Source organism: Anopheles coluzzii, chromosome 2, assembly GCF_943734685.1.
Source record: "Anopheles coluzzii chromosome 2, AcolN3, whole genome shotgun sequence".
Lineage (NCBI taxonomy): Eukaryota > Metazoa > Arthropoda > Insecta > Diptera > Culicidae > Anopheles > Anopheles coluzzii.
This window is the reverse complement of record NC_064670.1, coordinates 88,010,258-88,027,755: the sequence shown is the minus strand read 5'-3', so window position 1 is coordinate 88,027,755 and position 17,498 is coordinate 88,010,258. Positions and strand designations below refer to the sequence as shown.

The window sequence follows — 17,498 nt, the reverse complement described above, 5'->3', positions numbered from 1 at the left end:
ACACGATCAACAGGTTGCGTGGGCGCCCCGCTTTTGTTTGAGTTACGCGAAGGCAAGCGTTTTCAAACGATCGTGACTCGCACGTTAGGAGGGAGCTCGGTTGCTCACGGTTGCCATGGCAAATCCATCGCCCAAACAGATGGACGCGTTGCACAGTGGTATTCTTACGCTGTTGAGAACAAGAAAATGTTGGTTTTTCTTTGGTTTAGATTAAAATATTCATGAGTGTATATTTACGTGTAGTTTCTATTTTATGTGCAAAAATTGATACATAAGTATTGTATGAATACGTATGAAACAGCAACGTATAAACAAAAATATATGAATGAATATGTTGGTTTTTATGTTGGCTAAGATAACATAAATGGCCAGTACATTTTAAAAACATACTCTAAAGTCTTTTGGAATTAAAAGTATAAAAAAATGAAACTTTAAGAAATTATTACAACGTTTAACAACAATATTAACTTAAGAGGCACCCTGTACATTCATCAAAAATAACATTTTCTAGCGACTGTTTGCTATGAGGTCTCTTGTTGGAGCATTTTTGGAGTTACGGGTCCATTCCATGCATTCCAACGAGCCTGATGAGTGCCTGCTTGGCAAAGTTCGTTCCATCGAAGGGGGATATTTTGTGTTTCTATACTCGTTCTTCCCTTTTAGCTTGGCTGTGGTTTGTGAAATAAAAAAATAGGGGAAAACCCGTTTTTGTATCACCAGGGAGATGACTGTGGGCAACCGTGTGCCTACCGCTGCAGGTGTGTGCTCATTAGATGGCAGGGCTAGCGATGTCATAAAATGCTTTCATTAAATCGACATTAAAAATTGAAATTTCATTGTTTATATTTCAGTTATCAAACATTAGATGTAAGTTCACAAGTAAAGTCGGTAGTAATCCAATGAACCAAAGGAAACATACAACATATAATATCCGCACACATGTGAAAATATAAAAATATAAATAAATATGGCCTTTTTTGCTATAATGTCTATTACCTATTTATACATATTTTTTTAAATGAAAAATGAGCTGATTTCTGAATTAATATTTGTTACTTGTAAAAAATTTAAACCTATTATACCAACCAAGAACTTGAACACACAGTTTCTAAATGAATTAGGCAGTTTTATTATGCTCCTGCTCAATGAAAGTTCAAACATAAGTTTTGTAAAAATATTTTATAAATCATTACCTTTGCTCTGGGAAACCCTGTAAAAATCTAGGGGAACGGGACGCCCCGATATCGCGCCGTACACAATCGATTGCTGACGAGCCTACGGTTGTGTTGGTGCGCACACAAAATCACACCGTCGGCGAATGATCGCGTCCCGTGTGTGTCTGTACTCCCCGCCTGCAGTCCCGCTGTTCACATCCACGCGCGATTTCACCCGCACGCACACGTACCATGCACACTCAGGTCGGGTTTGTTCCCCTACGATCGGCTTAAGCGCGCTCAGTTACTGTGCAGGAGCTCTGGCGACCGGAACGCGCGCTGGTCCAGTGTCTGAGTGTCGGTGGAACGTTTGTTAAAAAGCTCGCGAGTGCTCCCACCCTCGTTGTCTGTCGAATGCGTTTTGTGGGTCGCAATAACGGAGGTGGAATAATAGTACGAAAAGGGAACGTAAAGAGAAACAAAATAGTGCCAAACAGCAAGTGCGAACGCCGCACTGTGTCCGCGTGTGTACTCTTCTGACCCTTCGTGTGTGTGTGTGGTTTGCTGGTGTATCGTGTAAGTGTCCCAATAGAGTAGTGCAATACAAGATCAACTCATTCCCATCACAAACAAGATCGAACGAATGATCGAAAAGCTTCCCGTTGGGCAGTAGCTGCTGCAGGAAATAAAAATTTCTCTTCTCTTGTGTGTGGTTTTCTTTTCGTGGATGCTGACGTGTGTGATAAGTGTATTATCTCCTGCGTATATTATTGTGTTAACCTTTATACCCGGTTAAACTGAACTAGCGATCGAGACGTACGATCGAGACAAAGTTCTGCTGGATTTTAGGCACCAACAGCCGCAGTGGAATGGAACAAAATGGAGTTGAAGATGTGGCATGCCGTGCAGCAACAAGATCAATCCCTTAATGTTCCATGTGTGACAAGCGAATGTGATGAAAGTTGGATAGAGAGTATGAGTCGGGAGAGAGCGAGAGTGAGATAATCTGAATCTGGTGGTCGGTTCACAATCATAGTCGGCAGTACTTTGGCGATAATTAGTGGCAGTGTGTTAAATGATCTGAAAAGAATTAGAAACCTGTTTGAAAATGGTTCGAACGCTTTTTTCGATTTTAAGGGTTTAGGTTATAACCGGACAGTAAAACAAAAGACGCACAAGAGATATTGTTAGTTGTTGCTTTCCACTACATGCTGAAGAGTTCAATGTTTGATAATAAATGGAATGGAATGCCGGTTCATGTAAAATAAATGTAAAGTAAATTATGAAAAAAATTATCAAACACACATTTTATCACCTCGCTTACTGTTTGCCAGTAACTGAATGAGAACAAAAGCAAAGTCTCAATTATCTACTTGAAAAATAAATAAATAAATAAATACATCAAATTTATCAGCGTTATCCCAATATTGGCACAACTTGTTCTTCTATCAAACAGCTCCGTCATTTCACGCGTAAGCGTCCCCGATAGAAGTGTTTGTTTCGATGAGGAAGCACGTGTACTTATATATTAGAGATTTTTGATGGCGTCATTATACACCACTGCCTATATTCATGGTAACCGAGGAACGAATCGTCCTCTGCTTTGATGGTGCTGGTGTGTATGTGTGTGCCTGTTGCGTGTTGCGGTAAGGACGTTCTAGGTAATGTGGTCACTTGACAGCGTTACTGTCCTGCCAAAGAATTTATACAGAGCAAACCAGCACACCGCAAGGACAAGTGGTGTGAATGTTATCGAACTGCCAGCATTAGGTTGACCTACTCCCGGCTCTCGCTTGTTCCAATGGATTATTCAGCGTTCTTTTTTTATTGTTGCAACAAATTCTTCCATAGAACGAACCAAAAATCGAAGCACAATCGGTGAAAGAACATTTTTCACAACGGTATTTCTCCTCGCCGCCATTGTGTGGTTTGTAGATGTTTGGGAAATTAGCACACTGACCAGCTCTTATCGCTTCTTTGCTTTATCCCTGCTTTCCTTCTTAAACGCGTTCTCTCTCTCTCTATTTTGTTCCGGTTTGCTCAAACAGTGAGTGCTTTTGAAGTTAGAATGAGGTTGAATCGCTGTTTTTTTGTTTCTAATCGCGCCCATCCCTAAACCGCTCAGGTGGAACCTAAAACACAAGAGAGAGGGAGAGAAAATAAACAAACAAACAGACGCGCGTACCCCGCGGAGCGAAAAAGCGTTCTACTAGTACACGTGCTTCATATGCATTAGCACGTATCAAAACAATGTGGTGAGGTGAAGCAAAGTGTACGAATCGTGCAGGTTCTGCGTTTTAGGCCACGTTCCGTTTCGGTCTTGAAGTGTGCCGTTCGTCATCGTCATGTGGACTGGCTGTGTATTTAAGCATGTGCTAGAATTAAAGTTAATGTGGATTTGCTACTGTGATTTTCCGGAACAGCTACGCTGTGTTCGTTTAAACCTGTCCCTAAAAGCAGTGTAAGCGCCTGCTAGAAACAATAACACGCGACGGTTGCGAACGGTTTCTTTATCGATCGGTGGGGGAAAATCGTTTGTGTGATGTTTGCGTTCCCCCCTTCGGTTTAACAAGTTTTCCATCACCGTGAGCTACGTTTTGATGACGGTTCTTTACTTTTTGATACTCTTTTGAATTTAATTGACAGGCTGCAAAAGGTGTACAGTGAAAAAACAAAAAAATAATTCGTTCTGAAAGATCAACTCAAGGTAAGTGTCATGAAACAGTTGTGACAGTTTTTGCCGTTGCTCAAAATACACTTTCCTCTATTATTTTCCCTTTCGGTGCGCGGTGGGACGATGTTGATTGTTCCTTCGTTTTTACTTCTCCGTTTTCCCCTCCTATTATGGTGGCTTACCTTGGTAGAAGCAACGCAAGATGGGAAGCTTTCACGCTTTAGTTCGGGCTCGGAAAACAAAAAATCATCGAAATACCAACAAAATCACACAAACGCACATACACACGAAAAAAAGAACGAACTGCGTTCAAAATTATGCAAATTAGCGAGGTAAACAAATGACAAAACCTTGACACAAACTGGCTGGTTCGTCTACACCCATTGTGTTACTTGCACCATCCAACCAACCTCCCGTCGCAAGCGAACAGGGTGGATGGTTTCGTAGCTGTCCATTTCCTACGTTCACAAGATGCTGCTTCGTTTCACAATTTTGTTGTTTTTTTTGTATTATAAAAAAGCGACAGCATCTGTGCCGGAAAGTGACTTTTGTTTTGAGGATGGGAATAAACTCACCGAAACTCAGACCCACCCTGCTAGAAGTCACAAGTAAACCAACAACAACAGACAGAAGAGAAAAAAAATCATCCCATTTCTATCCGTTTTTCCTCCGTCCGCTTCATTATTATTGTTTCCATTTCGGGTTTCCGGTCCGAGGCGATACTGGTAGCCTGGTGTCTAGATAGGGGGCACGAGGGAAGCTGCATTGTTTGGAGTGTGTTGGGTGAGTTTTTTTCCAAACCAATTTTTACCAGTAGAAAAATACATTACTTTAAACCTGCTGCAGCGCTCGTGAGATATGAAAGCGAAAGTTTACGTCCCCATCGTATTTTGATGACCGGTGTCCCCATTACAGACGAAGGGGAGCGGAAGCTGGCAGGAATCGAAATTAATTTGTTTTACTTTTCGCTCTCCCGCTGCGTGAACGGTTTACCTTGCGTATCAGCAATTTAAATGCAGTCTTATAATGCTTGAATTTTGAAACACTAGAGTAGAGAGCAAAGATCACACGAAGACAGTGATGTCGTGGGTATGTATGATGCCCAGAGAAGAGCGAATCAAAGTGCATTTAAAAAATAATGTTCAATTTTAAGAATTTTGAATAGATGATGACGATACCAAGTCTATAGATCACAAATCAGTAGTGGGGCCATTCACGATACTAGTCAAGAAGACACGAGTTTAAGTTAGATACACGAAATTTCAATCTGTCAGTGGAACAATATAGGTCATCGAGGTTATATTTTCGACATCCAATTAACAATTTCGTTCCGACATATTAAATATTTCAATTATTGTGCACAATCTTCACATATTAAATACAGCACAATCTTCTTGTTTTTAATTTTCATCAAATCAAATTATTTAAATAATGTGATTGTTTGATTGATATCAATATTTTTTTTTTAAAATCAAATTAATTTAATTTTTTTAATTTTGGTTGAAAAGAAACTATTACTATTTTTATCTATTTTAAACATCGTTTTTAACTGTGTTTAACCATTCTCAATAAAACAAGTATTTTTATGGCTAGGCTAAAAACCTGAAAATCTGAAACCAAACTCCGTATAAAACAAAATTGGCTAGTATCGTACAATCCCCCAATAGTTGTAAGGTTATTTTATAAATATTTGTTCAACATAATTTCCACAACTTATATCTATAGGGACGCATATGTATAAGCACATCAGGTAATGAGTTCTTGGTTTAAGATATTTGTAGCACCTCGTTTGATGTTTCATAATATGTGGATAATGGGCTTATTATTTTTGTTTATAATCGAATGACAAGTTAATGGCAAAAGATATTTTTTTTAATTAAATATTTTGGGGACAAGAAGTTTAATGTTTCTTAACTTAAAAACTTATGAACTTAAATGAACTTAAAAATCATAAATGTTTCCAATATTATAATATTCAAAGCATCAAGCTTATGTTACGCAAAATCACTTCAAAATAAAGTCGCATTTTCAGTATGACTTGCTTGAGAAATAAATTAACTTATATTAATATTTTTTTAATAATATAAGAATTTAATGTGTAATACTAAAATCAAAACATTCGTACCCGAGAGAATTTTAACGAGGGACTCTTAAATCATGTAAAGTAAAGGAATATCAAAACAAAACAAAAAAGAGCAATAATGTGGATGTCGCGGATACATATTCAGCTATTATTTAGCCCTTATTGATCAAATAAGGCAGTAAGCCCTTAATGATCAAATAAATGTACACTTTTTATTCTTTGTTTCATTACGGACCAACAGCAAACTAATTACTTTTCAATTCTCGCTTCCTTTTTTTCGCTGGGTGCAGCCAAATTGCATTATCATTGCAATGCATTGATGCATTGATTAATCTTCTACTTCCATCGTCAGTGTGGTGAACGTACAATTCCCACGAGACAACGTATGCAATGCCAATAGGTGGATTAACTTAGCATCTAAGCATTAGCAATCGGTTATGATCTCATCAGAATACGACACCATTCTAGTGGGTGAATGTTGATGTGTCATGACTTGGGGAGCGCTAACATCCATTCCCTGTTTTAGCATTCCTTCCCCTCGGAGAAGTCAACTCAACGAGAAGCTGCGGCTGTGTGGCGGGAATGCATTAGCGTTACCTTGAATTTGTATTAAATCTGCACCATACGACGGACGGGACGTATGTGCGTGTGTGTGTGTGTTAATTTTTTGCTTCTTCTACAACCTGTGCTCCGTCTAGTCAATGTTCACAAATACTAATGAGATTCAACATTCCATCTGCTTCATTCTGTATCTTCTACCACTCCGATGGGAGGTGCAGGTGAACAGCTTCAACACACACCATGAGGGAATGGTGAACCGTTGGAACGCGCAATGGATCATATGCATCATGCAATTATGCATACAATTGCATCTCTGATTTGATACTGCTGCTGTTGCTGCCGCTGCTCTCCATTCTTTTCTCTTACTCTGTGCTATAGGCAATTCTCCTACCTTCCTAGCGGTGCCCTTTTTAGCTCGTATTAACATATGATAGTTAGTAATGCATGGGCAAAATGGTAGCAGTCAGTGCGATAGAGAATGAGTTAAAAGATAATTACACTTCCAGACCCGTCAGTGTCGTCGTCATTGTCGTTTGGCAATAAAAAAAGGGAAGGCCCGTCAGTCAGGGTCTTTCGTTTACGGAAACAGTTCACTTGTCAAAAGTGCATAACGGATGTTCTAGTTTTCCGGTTTGCGCAGTTGGCTCCAGTTTTTGCTGAATGAGCACACACCGGCTGTCTGTGGTTATGGTACAGCCTCCCCTATTCCACGGGGTATCGGCCGGAGTCAAGGTGAAGAGCTAAAGGGGAAAAAACACATGCGAACTAGGATTGCTACCCAGTGAGACGGTAGCATACAAATCGTGATCGGCCGTCGAGAGTGGGAGTGTTCTAGCAGAGAAGCGAATTACTACGACGCAGTATGCTAAGTGATTGACGTAGTCCAAACCGGCAAAGATCGGCGGGGAATCTGTCCTCACTGCTTCGGGACCATAAGCAGTACGGGGAAGCAGTCTAGAGGGCGGATGGTGGGCCTGAAGAAACCTGTTGGCATTGAACGGCAAATCTAGGAAGCAAAAGGAATGATTTGATGATTTCGCTTTCAGATTCGTGTGTACGGCCACCAATATGGTAGTCCATAAAGAAAGAGCAACATGATGGAGGTCAGCGTTTTGGGTTGTGGAGCGTTTATGGTGCTGATTATGGATTTAACCTGTGTTGTGTACGAAAAAATAATTGGCTCCTGCTGGTGGGAGACCAGCAAAGACTATTCTGGTTTTGTGTTATGGGTAGCTTTTGAGTTTGGTTACAAAAAAAGCCGCACACAATTCAGCGCAATAAATGTTCCCATTTAATCTCGTGAACTGTAGTCTCTATCTACCGTTGATAGTGTTTGTCAATCTTTACACCATTAAGCACGGTCAGCAACTCCTACCTCCGACTAATCATGCTGATCGCTGATTTCGACCTCCGCAAGAGCAGCACCATTAATCTTGGCATATATTTTTTGGCTCCAAACATTGACACCACCTCCAGCCTCCTGGTCGGAGAGCCGATTAATCAATGGGGCCGACCACCGACAAAGTGCTAAGACGCTGTGCGTTGTGGTGTCGATGTTTTCTGTGAACCCTGCATAATACACGGGCACACGGATTGGCCTTGCGCACCCAACTGTGCTGTGCCCTGCGTACGACAAACACCTGCACGCTGGTATTGTAGACCACTGCGCTGAAGTCACCGAACATGTCGAGAGGTTGCTGTCATGGCTGATGAAACCACATTCCGATCGCTGGGCGCTCCAACACTCCCCTTTCCCCGGGCTGGCAGCTTGTCCCGAATGCCGGATGGAGCTGAACATAAAAGCTGAACAAATAATCAGTGCCGAAGGGCAACAGTGACGTCGCGCTGCTGAGGTTCGTCGCTGTTGCTATCGTCGGTGTCACTCGTCTTGTACGCTGTGCTAGCTGTACGATCGCATTGTGTGCGCGGGGTTTGTAGGTTCACCGCCGGCGTGAAATGCGTGGCGAATCGCTCTGTTGCCGCTTTTCGGCGGTGGTTCGCAATAAAAGCGGGCGAAACGCTTTTACCGGGGAATAATTTTTGTCACATAAATGATCTCGATCATGCGCGAGATCTCAGCGTAATTTGTCTGATGTTGGATAACTGTGGGTCGAAAAGCGATCGCTTTTAAAAGAGATTAGTCTTAGTTATGTGCGGTGTGTGCGTGCGTCGCTGGAAAGAAACGATAATTTTAAGGGCTGTACAATGATTGGTACCCTTGCTGTTTGGGTGTTCGTGTTTTTTTTCTTTCTTGTTGTATGCTGTAATTCAGCCGGATTGGATTAACGTTGAAAATTTGACGCTTTTACGCAACATTAGTCTCTGTGATTAGCTGAGGTTGGTGATTTCTGTTATTAGAGCTGAAGTATAGTTAGTCCATCGAAATGAAAGTGCTAGCAAGTGGTATGCGGTGGGAATGCAGTAGGAAGGAAACTATTTGAAAATGCTCACGGATTATAGTTATTAGATATATTTTTGTACGTTGAAGCATTTTGAAAAACGAATTACAATTTAAGGCTATAATTTGTCTTTGGCTTAAAAATTTCAGTAATAGCAAGTTTATTTTTCCGTTTCTCTTTTTACTTTACAATTTGTATTACCATTGATTATAAATATATTACCTACGATTCCTTCAGCTATGTTGGCCTTATGTGTCTATTTTAATTACAGCTACAGCTCTATCTTTGGCGATCAAGAAATAGTAAACCTAATTAATCGCGATCGTTCCCCCGACCGTGGAATGTGTATTCAATTAATTTGAAACCTTTAATGGAATTCTTTTATGCGATCGCCACTACCTACCAGCGGATCGGCAATAATGCCCTTTAATACATCGTCATCTCATCGTCGTCATTATGTCGACACTGCATAACGATCAGAAGAAAGAGGACAAAAAAGGGTTTCTGGTTGACTGCTGACTGAATGGATGCCGCCCCTCACATAGCATTACGTTCTTTTGGTTGAAAACGTTAGTTTAGCATTAAACTTGGCATCTCTATTGATTGTTTGATCATGTGAATTTAGATGTTATAAAAGCATCGACGTTATTAAGCATTTCCGTTAATTTGCTTGATTTCATGTGTTCGCTAGATACAAAAAATGCTGAGAACTGTATTCTTGGGCCTATCTTCTAGAAATGAATATCTTTGGGTTGATTTTATTTTATTTTGATTTTTGTTTTACTTTCAGTTTGTCATTTTATATTTTTTAACGTATTTTTGATCAAAACAACTGTTTCTTTTGGCACTGTTTTTAAGTACATATCAAAAAAGATGTTTAAATTACTATCTACTTACTAAATTAAATTACTATTACTATCAACATGATCTTTTTTTTCAACACTATCTTCGATTGCTATGTGAAACTATTTGGAAAGTATCGAATTAACAAACAAATTCAGTAATCTGCTTTTGAAAGTTTTTCTTGGACCTATACTTTACATGCTGTTAGAAATAATAAATATTGAAAATGTTTATAAATTGCACATTAATATTTCTAAGAAAATGGTTGATGAGAATTGATTTACGAGATGCTTTGATTGAACTAGCTATGAAAAACAATAATTTGCCTAAACCAATATTATGATTTTGCTATCATTTTCTGTTAGAAATATCTGCAACAGGATAAATGACTTCGCTTGATATCGATCTTAAAACGATAATTTAAAAAGTTCAGATTATTATTAACTGGAAAGGCTGAAGTAAATTTTGTATGCTTATTTCCATTTTCAATGTTTTAATTTTTACCCGTGTTGGAACTATTAAATCATTCCAACAACTTGTCAGGTGTGACTAAAATATTGTTTATTGGTTGTGCGCTTTAATATTTTTTTTATTTCACGTTAATTATTCAAAAAAGCGACTAAAGAAAAGAACTTATTGTTTGGTGTACCCTTGAAGCAGACCTAACAAACTCACTTGGTTCTTTCCTTTTTGGCAAGAGCGCTAGTTTCTAAAAATTCGTATTTTTTGTTTAAACGACTTGTTTTAGAGTTCAATTGCGGAAATATCAGAAAGATTATTTATTTAATTAAATTAGGAACAGTGTTTTAATTATCATCACTATCAGGTTATTCCCTTGTTAAAGGAGATATTTTAATCGTTATCAGTAACTGCCATAAAATAAAACTTCCATTCCCATGCAATAGCTTCCGTACCGCCTATTGCATCCGGTGCACCGATATCCGTATCGACGCATAATCATTCACGCTGTCGACAAATTCGACCGACTGACTTGTCCATCGATTTGAAACATAGCGGACCGTTCCCAGCGCACTCTCGCTTTCCAAAAACAGAAAAAAAGCACTCGCTTCCTCATCATTGCCAATGTTTCCTGCTAGAGTGGTTCATCATCTTTCAGCACGCTTCACTCGCCCGGAGCTGATATGTTAATAGACTCACACGTAAATCATTGCGCTATGATCAACGCACCTAGTAAGCCCGGGCGGGTTCCGAGGCAAACGATGCAACTATTTTAGTGTGTTTGCACTTTTTATTCAACCTTCCCCCCGTTCCTTTTCCTGCCACTGCAAATGGATCCGGCGCGGCGTTTAAGCACACAGCTTGACGTGTGAGAGGTTGTGTGTTTGTGCGAAGGGACAGGATTTCCGTTTTCATTAGCAGCACACAAATCGTCCGTGGATGAGGCAATGGCCGGTTTGGTGAGCCACTCAGATGACGCTGGCGAATGAGGTGAATAGCGAATTTTCCCGCCCTTTAGGCAAGCAGCCAGACACGGTCGGAGCTTTCAAACGATCGACCTCGCATGGGACCGTGTCGCAAATGTGCGACTTTTGATTGAATTATTTCCCGTACAATCGAACATTCGAACGTCGCTTGAGTAGGTTTGGCACGCAGTTTGATTGTCCTTGCTTGGTCACACGCACTCGTACACCAATCAGTGGGTCGATTTCCGTTGTACGATCTGGTGACGGTTTCCGCGGGTGCCGTTTTGGACACTTTTTGGTGTGTGTTTGCTTTGTGTGAAGCACCCCCCGTGTACAGGTTTATGATCGTGTTTTGATCGGGGATGTGCATAAAGTACTGTAAATCCTATCGTAAATACCACGGTGCGAAAGTGTCTGTATGTGTGAATGGTTTGTATTTTTCACTTGCTCGTTGACTAGGCCACTCACTTTTGTGAGTGCTGCGAAAAACCAGTTCCGTAGGGAACTGGTTGACTTGCATCATCTCGCAAGGGTAGTAGTAATAGTAGTGTGGAGTTTGCGAATGAATTTGCGCCGTAGAATGGATAACGAAGCAGGAATTCGGAGAGCAAAAAAAACCAGTACCGTAGCATCAAGTGTCTGCATGTTGGCTGGAACCGCCTTCGGGGGCATTAGGTTGGAAAATGCATCAACTTGAAATGGTCGATGTTGGTTGAGCTGGAGCGGGATCCACTCTGGAAGAGACCAGTACGGGGGTACACGTAGGAGCTAATTTTACTTTCGTCGTAAATGCTAAAAACTAGACGAACGTTTGGGTGGGTGAAGAATGAAGTGAGTGCTGGGTAGCTGGCTAACATCAGGTGAAGTGAAGAAACTGGTTCTGAAGACTCACGTACAGTACTGCCTCTACTGTCCCCTCGCTGTTGCAGTAGCATAGACACCACGGGTAATGTTTGGTTTGACTTGCAACGGTTTTTTTATGTAATCTGTTTTAGTTCCAAGCTGACCTAGTTGCAAGGTGGAGCATGTGCGCACGACGGTGTTTTGTTGTTGATGATGTTGCTACTTGCTTTTACTAGTGTACGCCACCTTGCGGACCGAAATGGAAAGGAGAAACCACTGCTGTGGGATGTAGTGAGAGTGCGCTCGTGTGGTGATGGTTTCAGATCGAACAGGTCGTGCTGGCTTCAGTCGGTCACTGGTATTTGGCGCACGTGAAGGTCCATCTCGCACGGAATGCATGAATGAAAGGGTTTACATGGTGTTGCCGCTTCTGTGACTTCGCATTGATGGTTTACATATTGCTTGCAGTGTGTAATTATATGCTAAGGGTTTTTGGCCTATGGTAAAACTATTTTTATAAGCAAAAAATGATTTTTTTGTATTTAGCCGGTGCTACAATCGATTTGCGGTCTTGGCCTGCCTCAGGATTGTTGGAAGCCGCTCACGGTCTCGCGCCTTCGTCTGCCAATCCGTTATCCTGGCCTTAATGGCGGACGCCTCCACGCCATCTTGCCACCTCAATTTACCTCTTGCCACGGCCTACCACGCCTTCTCTGTCCTTGTGGACGGCCTAAAAAGACTTTACGGGCTGGGTCGTCCGTTTCCATGCGTACAACATGGCCAGCCCACCGGAGCCTGGCGAGCTTGATACGCTGCACGACAGTGAGGTCGCCGTACATCTCGTATAGCTCGTCATTATAGCGGCTCCTCCATTGTCCTTCCACACATACGGGGCCAAATATTCTTCTGAGCATCTTCCTCTCGAACGCGGCTAAGAGGGTTTCGTCAGCTGTGGACAGTGTCCATGTCTCAAAGGTGTATGTGAGTACCGGTACTGTATCCAGTTAGCAGCCAGCATCCTTGCGCGCAACTCAGCTACCATGCTACTGTCGTTGCTGACCTCTGACCCCAGATAGGTGATATCTGGGATGGCTGGGAGTTCAATTTCACCTATCTGTACGTCACGACGGTTTGAATTATTTATTGGTTGAGCCGCTGATGTTGCCACCATCAGTTTGGTCTTTGCCTCGTTTATCTGCAATCCGAGGTTCTCTGCCGCCTGCTCGATCCCTTGGTAGGCTTCTGCTACATAGGAGAGCCGCAGACCAAATGCCTTGAGAGTTTTCCATCCACCTTCACCTGTCAAGTGAGATTAGTCATAGTCATTCAGGTAAGTCAGAAAAATGATGATAAGTTCCTTAATATGTAGATTAAGTCAAGAGCTTAACTGTTATAACAAAAAACATTACTGATAAAATCAACTGCAATAAGTTTAAATTATTTAAAAAAGGTATGAACTCTTTAATATATGATAGTTCATGTGTGATTAGGAAAGACGCTTTGCCACCTCTTGTTCATTGAGACCCTCCGTTCATTGTTTGGAGCGCATTAAGGCATGCAATTGAAATTGAATTAAAATTTTAATTGTCTTCATACTACAGAATAAAAAGCAGCATAGGATGTTTCGCCAATTGAAAATATTTCCTGCATTTCATTTAAGCGCCTGGCACAAAACACCGCCACACTCGCTGTTAACACACATGTCAGTCGGAAACCCTTAATAAAATAATTACAACATCATGCCCAGAACATCCCCACTCATGGGGATTATAAAGCCTTCATAACCATCCTCGAAATCTAAAATTATCAACCCCACTCCAGGTCGTTGTGAATATGTACGTACTTGTGTAACTCCATCACACGCAATAAGCTTTTTCATACATCCCTACGCCCTACGCACAAAGCAAAGATAGATAGAGACAGAACGAGAGAAAAGAAGCGAGCAAAAACAAATGCTTCCACCCAGTCCCCCTTAAAAACCTCCCAGGGGCAATGCGTCAAATACCGGCAACGACTGCAGGCAAACACATAAAAAAGGAACCCAAGCATCCTTCAGCTGGTGGAAATTGATTTCGTGACTCCGTGGACTCCGGCATTTCCGGGGTGTATTTTCATTTTCGACCACTTTTACGGCTCCGCTCGCATCCCGGAAGCCATGTGTCGCAAAAAAAAAGTAAAATAAAACACCAGCCAACCAAGGGTTGGGCCATTCGTTGGTCGCATAAATACGCCATTCGTCTGCGCGCGGGTTAAAAGCTTCGAGAGCTGAGAGTGGAGCCCCGGTGAGGGCAAGCGGCTACGATTGCTTTATGTGTTTATAGCCATCAATATAGACATTTGGCGAGCGGCGATGCACGATGACAGAGCCCACCATAAAATGTGTCCGTTTAGATGTGTCGGATTGCTTGATGTGCTGAGGATAGGTAGAAGAACGTCGCTTTGCTTCCAGCATGCTGCCTTCACACTCGTTACGCACTCGTCTTCGATAAACACCCACTCGTTTAAAGTCAGTCCGTGCAGGTTAGAGGGATGCACAATCGATAGAAAATCAATATACTCTCGGCACTCATTGTTTACACACGTAAGCGGAAAATTGTCAATATTGGCCAGTTAAGTTTCCCATCCCTGTGGCATCTTGCGTCAGTGCGTGTGTGGTGCATCAACATGCCTGTTGCTTTCGCTCTTTTCCTCCTTTACGCCCTTTCCGTAGAGGTCAAACCGAGGTTTGACCAACGAGCGAAACCACTGCATACCAATAAGCGTTGACTTGTCCACCCTCGGGGTCCATTTTGAGAGGGGGGGGGGGGGACCACCAGGACTGCCCTCGAAACACGCGCATTATTTTCAAGGTTGCAGTCAACGGTCGGTCTGCGCTGGTTGTGGTTTTGGAATGCAAAAGTGAAAACGGGCTCGGTGGCTTGGAAGGCGGTTTTTTGCGCATCAACCTTACTCCAGTGCTTGTGTGTGTGTGTGAGTGTGCTGGGAGAGATCATCGGAATCGTCATCATAGGAAATATTTCATTCCTTTCCGTGTTTTTTTTATGTTGACATTTTAAGATGCAAGTTTATGTATTTGTAGGCGAAAGCAAAACCATTATGATTGTTTTTCAATTAAAGATTTGCAAATGACGGATGGATCCAACGTCACTATTAATTACAAACTTATTTTTTACCAAAAGTTTTTATCAAAAACCAGCATGATGCGATACAGCCACCGATGAACCGAAGTGACACTTCGAACAAAAGGAGCTACAAAAGTTGTCCCCATATTTCGAATGAAAATACGTCAAACACTAGCGCCATCTCTATGATGATTCGCTTACTACACTGACACAGACGAGAAACTGCTGAACCTCCTTTTTCTTTTTCTCCCCAAATTCTAACGTGGAATGTTTAATCCACTTCTCACATCATTTGTTTTAATTCGGAAACCTATAAAATGATTTTCCTGGGTTTTATGTGAAATTATTCTCATAAAATCTTGCAATTTCTATTTGGAAACGGTTTTTACATAAAAGCAGCCGAGAACATAGCTCATTTTGACAGAAGTTATCGCCTCAATTGTGTCATTTGCAATTGAGGCGATAACTTCTGTCAAAATGAGCTATGTTCTCGGCTGCTTTAGTGTGGAACACTTTTGTAACACAAGTGCCACGTCGGTTCGTCGGTGATACAGCTATCATAGCTGTAAACATTAAAAAGGATTATGCTTCATTATTCAAGAACCAGCTTAAAACTTCAGTAGAGCTAAAAGCAACTACACTCGGAAGGGTTAATCGTAAAACAGTTTCGAGCTGCTCCAACTGTGTCCCAACCGAATCGCCTTCATTGGTTATTTGTCTGTCTCGACCAAGACGCCCATCTGCAGTGAATGCAAACATCAGCATTGCACTGTGCACTGGCTGTGTATGTGTGTGTGTGCGTGCGTTATCGCGTAAGCCTGTGTATCCTAGGATCAAAAACATGTTGTGCCTTATCAGCTTTCCGGACACGCCCGCGTGGTGAGACGTGCCCTGGAATGGTGAGCGTACGGGGGCAGAATTGCCAAACGCCAATGCACGAAACGTTCGCTCGAAGATGATCAAATCGCTCCCGAACTCAAACAGGCACAATGTGCGAGTGGCATTAGTAGGCGCTGGTGTACGCGATTGAATGCGAAATGCATCATCAGCAGAAGCTTCTGTAGCAACCATCGCTTCCATGACCACAGCACGCGGTTGTCCTCATCATGTACACCTGTGATTATGAAACAGGTAGGGGGGCCCACGTGGATCTGTGTGATTGCATCGGGAAACGTGAATGTGTGTGCTCATGAAAGTAAAAGAGAGAGAGAGGGGAGAAAAAAGAAACAAATCGTCGGTCGCATATAATGAACTTCTTGGATAGTTTTGTTTTGAACACGGCGCACGATCAGTGTGTCGGTTTGCACGATGCAGGAGATTTGCACAAGTGAACACAAAGTGGGTGCATTCCGTTACGGCGGTGTTGTTGCTGTTGACGAGCAGCACGCTGATGCTGTTGAAGATGATGATGATGATGATTATTATGGTGATGATGGTGTATCCACTCGATGGGTTGATGTCCACTCGAGCGTTAATCGGTCGAAGGTTGGATCGGTTTAGAAGGGAAGAAGCATCGTGCGTACCTTGCGGGGCCCGTATCACAATGATCACGCTCCGATGGGGTCAATTGTGGTGTTAGAAGAAGCAGCAGCAGTGGAATGGATGGTGACTGGCGACTGATGGTCTGGGAACTGGGTCTCAACTTTGAGGTGGCTTTCTTACGTAACGCACGTAGCTTAATGGACAAGTTGAAAGAGAGAGAAGCTTGGGGTCATCACTGTTGATGGACGATTGTAGCATGAATGTTGCGGTCTTGTGTATATCTTTCTGAAGTGATATACCGAGCTATCACGGTGAAAATACTGCTTGTTATTTTAGATACGAACGTTACTTTTCATGAGATGAATATTTGGTTTAGTATTTATTCGGTACAATATTTCATCCTCTACGGTTTCAGATCATATTTTAAATCAGTAATTTTGAGGTTTAACCAACCTATTTAGCAAAAAATAGTTGATCTTAAAAAATGAGCAACATTTTATTTCCCTTTTCTCATTAGCAAAGTTGTCTTCTTCTACTTGGCGTAAACGTCTTACGCGGACATGCCCGGCCTATACAGGCTTTCGAGACTTAATTACCACGTAACCGGATACTTGCTACGGGAGGGCTGTCCATTCTGGTCTTGAACCCATTACAGGCATGTAATTGAGTCGTTCGAGTTGACGACTGTACCACGGGACCTCCTTTTTGAAAAAGTTGTTTAACTCTTAAAAATGGATGTGAATTATATTTTTAATAATGAAATAAGATTAAAATGAATTTTGAAAACCAAGTAGTAAGGATTCAACTATTATTTGGACCTCATTTCATTGTTGAATGATTAATTTACTTCATTTCTGCTTAATTAATTGTGCTTATATTCATAATGAGTGAGAAGTAAAATGTTAAACGATGG

At 41.7% G+C, this 17,498-nt stretch overlaps 1 protein-coding gene across 2 annotated transcripts in view; it reads left to right on the top strand.

Moving 5' to 3' along the window:
* Positions 1-1,437: 1,437 nt before the first annotated feature.
* LOC120948641 (putative ferric-chelate reductase 1 homolog) overlaps positions 1,438-17,498 on the top strand; it is a 47,608-nt gene continuing 31,547 nt past the window's right edge. Inside the window, exons 1-2 of one of the 2 annotated variants that reach the window (XM_040365219.2) lie at positions 1,438-1,730; positions 3,801-3,861. The gene's annotated coding sequence lies outside the window, so the exon portion shown is untranslated. The remainder of the gene's footprint in view (positions 1,731-3,800; positions 3,862-17,498) is intronic. The other variant, XM_040365221.2, reaches the window with a different exon arrangement.